A 14,062-nucleotide genomic window follows, 5' to 3' on the forward strand; every position below is an offset into this window, starting at 1 on the left:
GGTTCCTGGGTCAACACTCAACCTGACTGGGCTGCTTTATGTCTTCTATTGCACATCTTTTGGACAGGACTGCATATTACAGTTTTCCTATTCTTTCCCCTCACTGTGGGGGTAAGGATATAAAATTTCCCTTTAAGTTCATAGGTCTTCAGATTGAGAGGAACTATACGCAGGGAACTGGACCTGAGGAGACTTGTCTGTATCTAAATTGGACAATGAGGTACTGGACCTCAGGCTTGAACCCAACGCCACAGTAGAATAAAACTTAAAAGAGGAGGAAGTGAATGTATTTTGCATATATGCTAAATTTAAATAATTTATGGCAATAGAGATGACTGTGGCAGTTTTAAAATCCTATATAACAAAAGCCTAATATGCTGAGTGTCTGGTCAGCTGGTCAGCTGTTCAACCAATCAGAGTGTAATATGCTAATGACATGCTAAGGCCGCTCAACTGCTCGCTATAATGTGCACTGACCAGCAGGGGCCAGATGCTCTTGCCCCTAGCCGAGCAAGATGGGCCAGACACGCCCTGGAGTCCTCCTATTGTCCTCCCCTGGCTGGCCAGTTGTGCACTGGAGAGGTCCCTTGGCCTGGCCTTTGCCCTCTAGCAATCCAGGACCCCTTGGGGGATGTCAGAGAGCTGGTTTTTGCCTGTTCCATCAGGCCAGGTTGAGGGACCCCACTGATGCACGAATTCATGCACAGGGCCTCTAGTATAATTATAAATTCTTTAACACTCCCTCTATTAAGAGAAGGTGGTCTAACTTCTCTCCCCTTGAACCTGGGAAAACTTGTGACTGCTTTGACCAATAGAGTCCAGTTGTCCCCAGCAAGGTAACCAGCAAGTTAGTAAAACCACCTTGGATCTTATAGACTAGTCAATCTCCCAGCTGAATATTGCCAAATAACTTTTCTCAACATCTGAAAGAAAATGGGGTCTCCTAGCTGACCCCTGCCTAAATTCCTGACCCACAAACTAATGAAATATAAATAAATGGTGGTTGTTTTAAGTGACCACGTTTTGGGATAGTTAACACAGCAATACGTAACTGGGACATCACTCAAAACTGGCTTTAAATACCCCATCTCTATGCTTCTCTGAACCCTGTCTTTTTATTACACTGTAGAATAATTATCTGTTCACCTTCCTTTATTACCTTCCTGGTGAAAGTTCCCTGAACATCAAACTCAATGGCTTGCACAGTAGGCACCCAATATAATGTTTTTTGGTTTTTTTTTACTTTTCCTACAAAATTTCCTAAAAATTTTAGAGTAGAAAGAAATTCTTAAACATGTTTCTGTGTTTTGTTGTTCTGGTCTCATTAGGCTGAATTTGGGTCTTCCGACTTCTGCAGGCCTGATCTGTATGTGGCTATTCATAGAAGGGACACCTACTAAAGCAAGAAACAGGTCCAGCGTAGTTAGTTCCTCTAGAAATACACATGGATTTGGAACCAAAGTAGGTATTTACTCTGCAGAAACATGTTTTGAATTTTGCCTCTCCCAGAATCTTTGAAAAATAGAACATAATGTGTAGCCAAACCTCAAACACCCCTGGGTTTGCACATCTCTAATAATCCCATCCAGATACATTTACTTTGACATAATGGATTTCTGGTTCCAAGGTTATTCCAGTATGAAAAACAACTCCTAGAGAGAATTGCTCTTTTGTGAGCAGGAGCCTGCCTGATACTCCCACAGCTGCATGGTCTCCCCAGAAAGTTCAGACCTGACCCTATTTAAAAAATTTTCACTTTATTTAAATGTATGATGAGTCTACCTACTGAGAAAGCCTGGGATCAACCAGGCTTGAATCCCAGCTCTGTCACTCCCCAGCCATGTGACTGTCAGCAAGTTATTTAATCTCTCTGAGTCTATTTCCATAGAAATAAAAGGAGGAAATACTAGTGTCTGCTTATAGGGTCGTTGCAAGCATTCGATGGTCTAATGCATGTAAATACTTAGCCTAATGTTGACACATATGAGCTCTCAGTGAATTAATGAATGCCAGTTGTTACTATTATTATTGCATCCTCCTCCACCACTCTCTCAGTTAAAAATTATCAGACTGGATAATCCTCAAGATTACCTGACTCTTTTTTAAAGACGTTGATTTGTTCAAAATCACCTTGAAAACCCATTATATTGCTGCTTTTCTTTAGGGAAAAGTGTCAAACCAGCAACTGGGTGAACGTGTGAGAGGATCAGTATCACAGATATATATATAAGTTTGTTTTTCTTTAGTTTATGACCTGCCCCATTTTCCTATAATTTCTACTTTACCCTCTCAAATACAGACTTCTGTAGTTACATTACCATATTTGTTAAACTACAAATAAGGATCCATGGCTTCACAAATACAAATGTTCTTAGGGGGCAACATGACTCAATACCTTAAATTGGGACTTCTCTAGAAAAAAAATGTAGGACATATGGTGACCATGCCCATAGTTCTCAAAGCCAGATGCTGCCTGGCTCCAACAAAAGAAAACCAAAACAATCAGAAATCTTTTCTATTTGCCAAAACAAATCTTGTGTCTCTCCCAATGTTATTTCTGTAGATAACTTTGTTTGAATTGGGCCTGCTCACTAGTTCCATTTCTGCTACCATCTCCTGGGATGAGGGAAAGAAAACACCTTCATGTTCACTCGTGTTAGCAAGAAATTCTTTTTAGGGTAGATTTTAGGAGCAAAGGAAATTGGAAAATCTTTTTTTTATTTTGTGGTTTCTTTTTCCTTTTTCTTTTTTTCTATCTGGAGTCTTCTACTATAGCTTCCTTCCAGCCATGCCCTCTCAATAATTAATATTAATAATAAAAGTTATTATTAAACATTCTATGTAACAGACATTTATCATGCATTTGTTTCTAAATATACTTAATACACACAATGGACTTGTGTGGTAGATATCATTGTCCCCAATGATTAGAGAACGTAAGAACTTATCTAAGTTCACAGAGTTACTGATAGAATAGAAATTTGAACCTAGAAATAGCTGATTTGCAAACTTTCTCCAGTCTGTGTGTTGCCTTTCAGAAATCAAGATTTAGATTCAATTACCATATGCTGAGCACCTACCACATGCTGCGCTAAAATATTTAATAAATTATTTTCATCCGGTCCTCACAGCAACCCCATGAGGTAAATAATGCTATAACCATTTTTGAAAGTGAAACGTAATACCAAGAGATTATGAAAATTTCCCAGGGTTATCTAATTTGTAATTAGGAATCAAATCCACTTAAGAAAAAACATTTTATTTCAGGTTCAAAACTCTAAACTCCTGTGAGGCAGCTGGTAGCAGAAGTAGAAAATAGGGTATGTTAGAAACTTGAGTACTGGGAGGATATTGAATGAAGATAGCAGACATTGAAGATGGGTTCTAACACCTTCATAGAGACCCACCCCTTTGTGTGAATGAGTTTATCATTGGTAAGTAGTGGAAACAGAGCTGGGGAGTACAGGGAGAGAACAAAGGGGCGTTCCTTGAAGAAAGGAACACTGGATAGCTGCTCAGTATCACTTAAGTCTCAGCACTGAGTAGGGCCAGACTTTGTCATTTTAATTGATCTTTATTTTAACTAAGAACAATTACAAGAAAAGACTTCAAGTGACTATTCCATTTTTTAAAAATTTATCTTTATTGTTGAAAGTATTATAGATGTTCCCCCTTTCCCCCCCCCATTGACCCCTTCTATGCCCCCGCCCCCACCCTGCCCAGGGCTTTCACTGCATTATTGTCTGTGTCCATGGGTAATGCATTGTATATGCATATAAGTTCTTTGGTTAGTCTCTTGTGGGGGCGGCTTCCCTCTGAGATTCGTCAGTCTTATCTGAGGAACAAAATAGATCCAGAGACAATTCCAATTTTTTTTAAATATATATTTTATTGATTTTTTTTTTACAGAGAGGAAGGGAGAGGGATAGAGAGCTAGAAACATCGATGAGAGAGAAACATCGACCAGCTGCCTCCTGCACACTCCCCACTGGAGATGTGCCCACAACCAAGGTACATGCCCTTGACAGGAATCGAACCTGGGACCTTTCAGTCCGCAGGCCGATGCTCTATCCACTGAGCAAACAGGTTAGGGCAACAATTCCAATTTTTGAAGAAAGGAGAAACACAGCGTAGAGCCAAGAAGTAGGAAAAAAGTTGGTATCAAAAGGTTAAATGTCAAACAAGATAAAATAATTTTCATTTTGGTCTGTGAGGCAGAGTCAATACCTCTTTTTAAATGATTCTGTTGTAATTGAGAAAAAAGAACAAACATTAAAAGTTAAAATTGTAAATAATTTCCAGTTGAGATTATGGAATTATTCTACCCTTACAATTTACCTCCTTCAACATTTTAGCTATTCAAATACATTCGATTTGGTGTGGAGGAAACAGTAACATTCTCCTTATTCATTTTGACCTCAGGGTTCTCTTCATTCTTAACTTCTGAACAAATTCCCACCATTCCCTGTTAAAGAGAAAATTGCATTCTTATCAGAGAAAATTTGGAGGATATAGAAAAGCCAGGAGATCAAAATAAAATCTCCAATAGTCCCACTATCTTGACATTGTTAAGATCTTGACATATTTTAAAATTGTTTCTCTACTCTTTATTCCAAAATGGAGTTTCTAAAACCTATGCCCTTTTTTGCTGAAAGTGTATCATAAGCATTTCCCCATGTCATTAGTGTTTGAGGACATGGATTTTAACAAATGTGTATCTACATAATGAAGTAGCAATCCCCTGTTGTTAGATATTGAGATTGACTTAAAATTTTCACCATTATACATGTGGTGTTCATTTCTGTACATAATCCTTCCATGGTCCATGGTCTTTTAGAACCCTTTGCTCAATGTTTCTCAGCATTGTTTTCCCTCACCAACATGATCAATGACATTCACATATGAGACTTTTTTTAAGGTTATGTCTTAGACTTAAGGTTATATCTAAATTCTTGTGTTTTAATTAAATGTAATACATTTACCTTTTTCTTCCCCTCAAGACCACATGGAAGAGTGAACATGAGTTCAAGTGGTATAAGGAGATTTCCATGAGTCCACTATCCTATATAAAAAAGGGTAATATGCAAATTGACCGAATGGCAGAACAAACGGTCGCAATGAAGCACACTGACCACCAGGGGGCAGACTCTCAACACAGGAGCTGCCTCCTGGTGGTCAGTGTGCTCCCACAGGGAGAGTGCCGCTGGCCACACAGTGGTGGTGGTGGGAGTCCCTGTGGGGAGCGGGCCTATGCCATCAGTTGGACATTCCCCAAGGGCTCCTGGACTGCTAAATGGCACAGGCCTGGCTGAGGGACCCCCCTCTCCCCCCTGAGTGCACGAATGTCATGCACCGGGCCTCTAGTCTTTTATAAAATAAAACTGTTTAAAGTTCAGTACTTTGTTGGTAATAATAATTTATTTGAGGTGTATCTTATTAATTGATTGTGCCATCTAATTGTAGAAGCACTGTTTAGCTGAACACAGTAAGCACCTTGTACTCTGTGTAGCTTAAGCATGCATTTTCTCATCAAAGACCATATGTAGCCATGATTTCTGTCTTTAGGAATAAGTGAACTCATAGTAGTAAATTATAAGCCGTAGACTCAATAAGGTCTTCATTTTGAGAAGGAAGTAGCTTAAGCTTTGGGAAGAGCTGAATAAGCATAAATAAATACTTCTTATCCATCCCGCCCCAATCTGTCCAGAGATTCTGATGCATTGTACTGGAGGTGTTTCATTTTCAAGCTACTTGACTCAGAATCACTGCTTTAGAGGGCATAACTGAGCCTTATTTTCCCTCTCAGACCAACATCTGAGGTCTGAAATTCTAGATAATTCTGCCTACTGATTCAGATTGATATTTTTTTCTTAGGTTGGGCGATGTGTGACCATTTCAGAGAACAGAAAGGTAGATGATTTGAAGTATGTGGGCAGTAACTCAATATTATCATCTCCGAGGGAAGGTGTTCTACTTGAAGCATTCATAAGCTGTGACTTTCTCACAGTTGAGAAGGGCACTGTCATCCAGGTATTGGCACATCAGCCCATCTTGATGGGTCTGAATGTTGCATCTTAGAATCGCCTAATCACAGGTAAAAGACATTTACCTACTGAAAGATTTGTAATGCTGAATTAGTTAACCCTGTTTAGCAACCAAATTATGGGAAGAACAGGGTGCTAGACAAGGAAACAACTAGAACCAGAGACATATATGACATCAGTTCTCTCTCTCTCTCTCTCTCTCTTGCTTGGGCTTCTTTCCTCAAGGGGACTTCATTGTGTGTCACTGCAAATTAGTTCTGTTCACACTCCTAAAAATTATGGGTTGGTGTGAGGGTGATAATTCCAAGTTTTATTATATCTTACCGTTTCTATCTTTGGGGAGGATTGACAGAGGTTCTACCATCTCAGGGCCAAAACTACAGGAAAAGGACTCATGGGCTAATCTGGGTCAGGTGTTCACAGAAGGACCAATAAATAGTGAGCAAAGGAGATTCCACAAGAGAAATGTTGGAAAATCAAGAAGGAAATTTTCTTAAGGAAGTGTTTACTCCATCATGTTGTACAGAAGCCTATATTTCAGATGATTTGCTGAAGAAGGGAGAGAAAAGGGAGTGGAAATTGGAGGAAAGAGAGAATTATATGATACACAGGCGAGTCGCCTATTTTTCATGGTGGTCATGAATCTCTCTCCCTCTAATTCTCTGGCACTAAGGTTCCCAGAGAGAGGCCAGAGGTCTGCTGTTGTGTAGGGAAGGAAGTAGGAGCTAGGTGTTTTTCATGGTGTCAGTTTTCCCTAGAGACTTCCTGCTGCAAAACAGAAGAACTGCGTGTTCTTTCCCACACCCTGGCTTTCAGCAGACGACAACCTTCCACTGCAGCAAATGGAAAATTGCACGCTAATGCAAAACATATATGTTCCAACCAAGTTTTTTATTAAGTGATCACAGCACTGGTTGGTATTCATTTGAATACTTTCCTGGGTTTGTCTATGGAGGATGTATGTGGGTTGAGGGTTTTCAAGGCATGTCACGTTCTGACAGAATTCCCAGCTTGCCACACAATTCTGTTTACCACACAATCCAGATTTTCACTGAACTGTGGAGAGTAGACAGGATACTCAGCCCTTCAGTGTCAGCCAATCAGGGTGTACATGGTTGTGAAAGAAGAATGAATATGTTAATACAAATTCATTTTTTCCCTCATACACAGTGAGATTTAGTTAGCGCTTTAGTAAGTAGAAAACAATCAGGTTGGGAAGCATTGTATGCTCCAATGGTTAGGAGTTTCTCAGAACAACCAAAACGTAAAAAGTAATAGACATTGGAACAGGTAAATATGAGGCAGGTCTCTACTGGTCTGCACCACCATTGATACCTGAGGTTTTAACATAAGAAGTCGTGGTTGACATTTACAGTCTTTCCTAAAAGGGCACCTCGCCTAAGTCCATGTCAAGGAGAGTGGGTGTGATACAGGTTCAGGGCCCTGAGCAGCTTTGAATTCTAGACTAATGTAATTCATTTGCTTTTACTTTATTCTAAAATATTTTTTTTTATTGATTTCAGAGAGTTAGGGAGAGGGAGAGAGAGGAGAGAAACATCAATAATGAGAGAGAATCCTCTATCGGCTGCCTCCTGCACGCCCCTTATCGAGGGTCAAGCCCATAAGCCAGGCCTGTGCCCTGACCAGGAATCAAACCATGACCTCCTGCTTCATGGGTTGATGCCCAACCACTGAGCCACACAGGTAGGCCATTTGTTCATACTTTTATCCTTACTGGAAATATCAAGCTCAAAAGGCTATAGATGCCAGGAAAGTTACATAAAAATGTTGTAGACAGATGATTAAAACCCAGTGCAAAACAGCGTGCTTACACTTACTTACAGCAGGCGATTATTATGGGCTTGTTATTGTCCAAGCTTCTCCCTCTCTCTTAGCAGAACCTGTAAATCCAGCCCTTCCAAACAGTGGTTGAATATGGCATGCCCAGATGTGTGTGCCTGGACTATCTGGGAGCCCTTTCACCCTGTAGGACTCAAACTTTCAGTTATCTCTGCCTATTTTTGGAATTCTGGTCTTTGGATGCCACTTGGCATTGCATGTTTCTGTTCTTTTCTTGGTGGACAGAACACCATTGAGAAGTGCTACATCTTTTCACTCCATATTTCATCTTCCTTTCCTGTGTTTAAGCAGAGAAGAGAACTCACATGACCAATTTGACATGAAGCCCAGTTTATGCTTGTAACTATACCAGTGGTTCTCAACCTTGGCTGGGAATCTTTTTAAAATCCTGATTTCTGGGCCTCATCCTCTGGAAATTATGTTTCTTTGTTATGGGGTGGGGCCACAGCATTAGTAACAAAGAAAGGATGAGGCCCAGAAATCAGGATTTTAAAAAGATTCCCAGGTGATTCTAATGTGCAGTCAAGGTTGAGAACCACTGAGCTATACCATACCCTTGGCTGGGATGCTTTATTCTGTTATAATTCAATCCATGGCATCTCTGAGAACTGTATTTGTTGAATTCCCTGCTGAAACTCACATAACATACGTCTACAGTAAATCCTCTCCTCTCTTGGTCTTGCGGTACCATGAAGGGAAGAAATTAAATGAGTTTGGTGTATTTTTTCCTTAGAAGACTTTTGCCATGTTCAAGTAACCAGGGTTTTCTTTATTTAGTGTCATTAAAACATTTATTTTAATAATTTATTTCAGAATTTTGCCAGGAATTAGTGGCAATCTCAATGACCTATCTTTTCTGAGATCTTTCCTTCTCCTTTTTAAAGTTAGGACAGCATGTACCTGTAAATTTTGAAACGTGGTTTATTCTTAATTATTAAAACCACAGCTTCGCATCAATGGCACAAAACTGAACAGAAAGCTAAAATGCTTAGGAATAGTATCCAAACCCAGAAAGATCTTAACAAGTTAAAACAATAAACTCAGTTTGATCAAGTACATTTTAGAAAATATAATTTTCTATGTTTAAGCAAAAAAAATGAATTATGAAAAGAGATCAAAGATTTTGATTGACTGCCAGCTTCAGTAGGAGTCAGAGTGTGATGTAGCTGACAAACAGAATCAGACAAAATCAAACCAAAACCAAAACGACAACTTAAGGAGTAGTCCAACATTCAGGGAAAGGAAGGGGGGGAGCTGACATTTTGAAAAACATGGAGCTCAGTAGAGGAGTACATGTGTTAGCTGATAGAATTAGAATCACCACTGGCTGGAATTACAGTTTACATTTATTATGACATAAATAAAAATTATGGTCCTATACTTGCAGTCCCCAAAAGTCTGCACAGTAAAAACAAATTCACTCACAGGATGAGGAGAATTTATCATATCCCAAAGCAGTTTTCTTTTATTTCAAAACCAAACTTGCCTTTTCCCCAGTTCTCCTTCTACAGTGTACTCTCTCTCTCAGAGATGGCACCACCAGCACCCAGGTGTCCGTGGCATATACTGATGACACTATTTTTTTAAAAATATATTTTTATTGATTTTTTACAGAGAGGGGTAGAGAGTTAGAAACACCGATGAGAGAGAAACATCGATCAGCGGCCTTCTGCACACCTCCTACTGGGGATGTGCCCACAACCAGGGTACATGCCCTTGACCGGAATCGAACCTGGGACCTTTCAGTCCGTAGGCCGACACTCTATCCACTGAGCCAAACCGGTTAGGGCTACTAATGACACTCTTGACCTTCCTTTGCATTCACTCCCAGCACCCAGGCCCAGTCACATCGTTACCTCCACTATGTGATAATTGCATCTCAGATGTTTTCATCACACCTGTACAGACCCTTATCTTAATGGTTCTCACCTGTCCTTGCCCTGGATGATCTGTAAGCATCTTGAGACCAAAGGGTGTGTTTTCTTCATCACTGTGTCCCTGGTACCTGTCATATTCCTCAGCACATAGTACCTTCTCAATAAATATCTGTAGAGATATATGTGTAGTTAACTTGGAGAAGCTAAGTCATGAAAAACCTGAAAGATGTCTTCAAATATTTCTACACAGATGTATCAAAGAGGTGTTAGACCATATGATGACCCTGAGAAGCAGTACAGGGTAACAATGAAAAGTGCAGACTGTGGGATCAACTGCCTGGATTCGAATCCTATCCCCTCTGCTTACTGGCTGTATGGCCTGGGACACGCTATTTAACTTTTCCATGCCTCATAGGTAAAATAGCAGCCATCTCACTCGCTTGCTGTGAAGACTGAGTTAAAACATACAGCACTCTTACTTCAAAACATGCCTGATATAAGTAAGGCCTCAATACGCGTTAGGCACGATGCTAATCATGATTCCATCAGAGACACTTTTCATTTGTGTCTCATTCCATATGGTCATGCTCAGTTCATAATCCCCCGAAAACGGAGCGGAAACAGGTTCACATGCAGGTGATTTATTTGGAGAACCTGGAATCAGCTGCAACGACTGTCAAGATCTCACTATCTCACTTCACTGCATGCAGGGTTCCTCACCGATTCTTAGGCTGCGCGGCCATCCTGACCTAGTAGTGCCTCACTAATTCTGTCCACCTGTGTGATTATGCTGTGTAATGTTTGCATGTTGTCTTAACTTCTCTCCTTTGCCAAATGGGAATTGGAGTTATGAGAAATCTATCTTCCCTCCATGTTGCACACTCTTTTGTTTTTTAAGGAGAATGCTTTGATATATCACTTGGTAATAGGTTATAGGTCCCTGAAGAGCCACATTTGGTCCTGACCTAAATGATTGCATGTCAATTGGAGAACCTCAATTTACAGCTAGATGCAGGAACTAGCAGTAATTGAGTGTCTCCCTTGGCAGAGGAAGTATGTCCTTCCTCTCCTATTGTATATGGAGTAACTGACAGGAAGGGGGAAGGGAGTATATCCTAATGTGTCTGCACAACAAATGAGGTGAGTAAAACATTTTTGCCTATCCTGTATCATTCTTCATTCCTTCCTTTGGGTACTTATCCTTCCCTCACTGCATAGTAATTCTGCTTATCCCATGTGGTTCAAGATGGGCTGGTTTCTCTTCCCCCAGCCTCTCAGTCTCTAGGGATATATGTTTGACTTAGGACTGATGGACCAGAATCCTCCATGTTCACAGCTGCAGTGATTGGTACACAGATGTCTGTAAGAGACATAATCGCTCTATCAGTCTTCCCAGGGCCTTGGAACCACAGGATCCATTTATGCCTAAAGAACTCTGCAGGGCTTTTTAATCAATCAATTAAAGAAATCAAGATAATTTGAGATAGGGAGCTGTGACTGGCTACTGAAAGATTTATGACTAATACTCACCTTCTGATATAGGAAATATTTACTAATGTTCAGAGCTAGCTGAGAATGGAATGAACTATTTGAGTTTCCTTTTCCTAGAGGTTATTCAATAACTAGACAACCACATCTATATGAAATGCATTTACTCTCTACCCAAAGAGAGACAACTCAAAATCTCACCCAGTGCTGTATCTAATGCCACACTCATAAGCTCTAGGCCAGCGGTTCTCAACCTGTGGGTCGCGACCCCTTTGGCGGTTGAACGACCCTTTCACAGGGGTCACCTAAGACCATCCTGCATATCAGACATTTACATTACGATTCATAACAGTAGCAACATTACAGTTATGAAGTAGCAACGAAAATAATTTTATGGTTGGGTCACAACATGAGGAACTGTATTTAAAGGGCCAGAAGGTTGGGAACCACTGTGTCTAGGGCTAGGCAGTGTGCCATTCTTTCTATCAAAGCCCAACATGACTCCCCTTGGTTCTCAGAGAGGTACTCCCATGGGTTCCTAAAATGAGAAAGAATGAATGAGAATGGTTCTTGGGTAAACAATCAATAATGTGTGCCATGCCTCTAAGCAGAGATTTTTTGCAGAGAGTATCTTAATATTCTTTAAAGTCTCATTCAAACAAGATATACCCTTACCCTATAAATAAAAATAAAACAAAATGAACTTTTAAAAGATGCTTTCCTTGGTCTATTTTGTTGACATTATATTTTCTTGCCTATTCCATCTCTAGGGTTAGTAGGTAGTGGCTCATACCCTCTTTTCCATGGAACATTAATCTAGCTTCACTTTACATATGGTAAATGAGTGTTGAAATGTCTCAAGCCTGGTATAAATTGATATCGCTTCAGTTTGTCTAATTTTGGTGAGAAATACTGCCATACAGTACAGATTTTTGTTGTGAGACAACTGTATAAAGACATTTTAATTCCTGGAGCAATTTAGATTACAAGAGGTTGAACATGTCTTTCTGTTACTCTTTAAAAAAAAATAATAGTCACAGTGCCTGTGGCTTGTGGAGTTTTATGAGAAGCCATGAAGAGAAGCTGTAGTATGAAATGATGCTTATTAAAAGGCCGCATCCATTATGTATGAATGTGCACTTTTTTTGACCTCTTCTCCTGGAGCCGTCCCAGTCCAGATTATACCAAGCTGAGCTGTGAAACCCAGAGAGAACGCCACGTCTGTCATTGGGGCATTAGGAAGTTTCAAAACACCAGCTCAAGAAAGCCTCTCAAGGCTTTAAGTTTCTCAAAATATGAAAGCCAAGTTCTTGTGAGAATGCCATGTTCTACCCTGAGAGAGAGAGCTACAGTCAGCATTGAGTATGCCGGGCTGGCAGCCCGCAAACACAGGAATTGAAAGATTTATCTGAGAGTCTTTTTGGAACCAGAAAAATTAGGAAATAATAAATGCAAGGTGGAGGGCTCATCTTTTAGACTTACAGACTGTAGATGCTCCACCTATCAGCCTTAACAGACCTACATGAATAGGTGCTTGGTATAAAGGGAAGATAGAAGCAACATGGAAAGAACAGATGCTTTTTTCAGGCACGTTTAAAATTCTCAGAACCAGCTGGTTGGGAATTCTGGAAGGAGCCTTAATCTTTTGATCTGGTGAAAGGCATCTTTGCAGTTTTAAAGGCAGAGAGGCAAAGGGGCTGCGTGTCTTCTCTAATAGCTGAAAGCTCCCATTTGGTGAGAAGGGGCTGGTTTAAATCAGGCATGCAAAAATAAATTACTGAGCCACCCACCTCTTCTCCTACTCAACTGCCTGAGCCAGGAGTTCAAGCTGGCAGCACCCTCCACCCTCAGAGAGCAGCTCAGAGAAGATGCAGCTCTGGTAGGGGCTGTTGCTGGTGGTGGAAGGGCAGTGAGCAGGCCAAGGCTTGTTGCCCGTGAATGCCTTCCCACTTGGGCAATGGAAATCTTTTCTTCAAGACATGAATACATATGATTTAAAGACGAGCATCAAATCTCTGAAAACACAATTTAGAAAAATCAATTTTGTTTTTTCGGCAGACTTAAAAGCATATTTGACCCAATTCCTAACATCATTATCTGCTCTATAATCATATCTGTCTTTTATATACAGCTTTTATCCTGTTCTAGACATTAGCAAAAGGACTCAGAAGAATGTATTTCATCTTTTTTTTCCTCCAGTAAGAATTATTGAAAATTTCAGACATTGTGTAAAATTAATCGACCCAGTTCTCCCTGAAGGGATTAAATTCAGTGGCAAAAACATAAACACAAAAATAATTAAGGATTCTCATTAAAAATTAGTGACTGATGCTATCAGTTTATCTCTTCTCCTTCCTTAAATCCTGCTAAAATGATAGCAAAGAAATAGAAAGATGAATTAATATACAGGGATTAATATATATGAGATGGTGGCAACTGAGCAAATTGCTGGAATAAAAAAAGCAGATAGAAGTTGCAGGTTTAGAGGAATGGAAGAAGTTACAACCAGGAGCCAGGTGAAGGGTTACCAAAAGGGAGAGATTTGCTCACAGGTTTTATTAATACACATTATGAGTGGTGAGGTGAGAACACTGGACGTGACTACTAACCTTACTTTAAATTCATGACCACCAACTATTTTGACATTTTCAGAACTGTTAGTCTTGGATAATGGCTGATCCCATATCAAATGAATTGCACCTGTTCTAGGCAGAGAGGGTGGGGAAACAGATGAGAAAATTCATTTATTGCTTTCCATGACAGAATGCACCTGGTTCCGTTTGTGTCTAAACT

This window comes from Myotis myotis, unplaced genomic scaffold (assembly GCF_014108235.1).
Source record: "Myotis myotis isolate mMyoMyo1 unplaced genomic scaffold, mMyoMyo1.p scaffold_m19_p_10, whole genome shotgun sequence".
NCBI classification, from domain to species: domain Eukaryota; kingdom Metazoa; phylum Chordata; class Mammalia; order Chiroptera; family Vespertilionidae; genus Myotis; species Myotis myotis.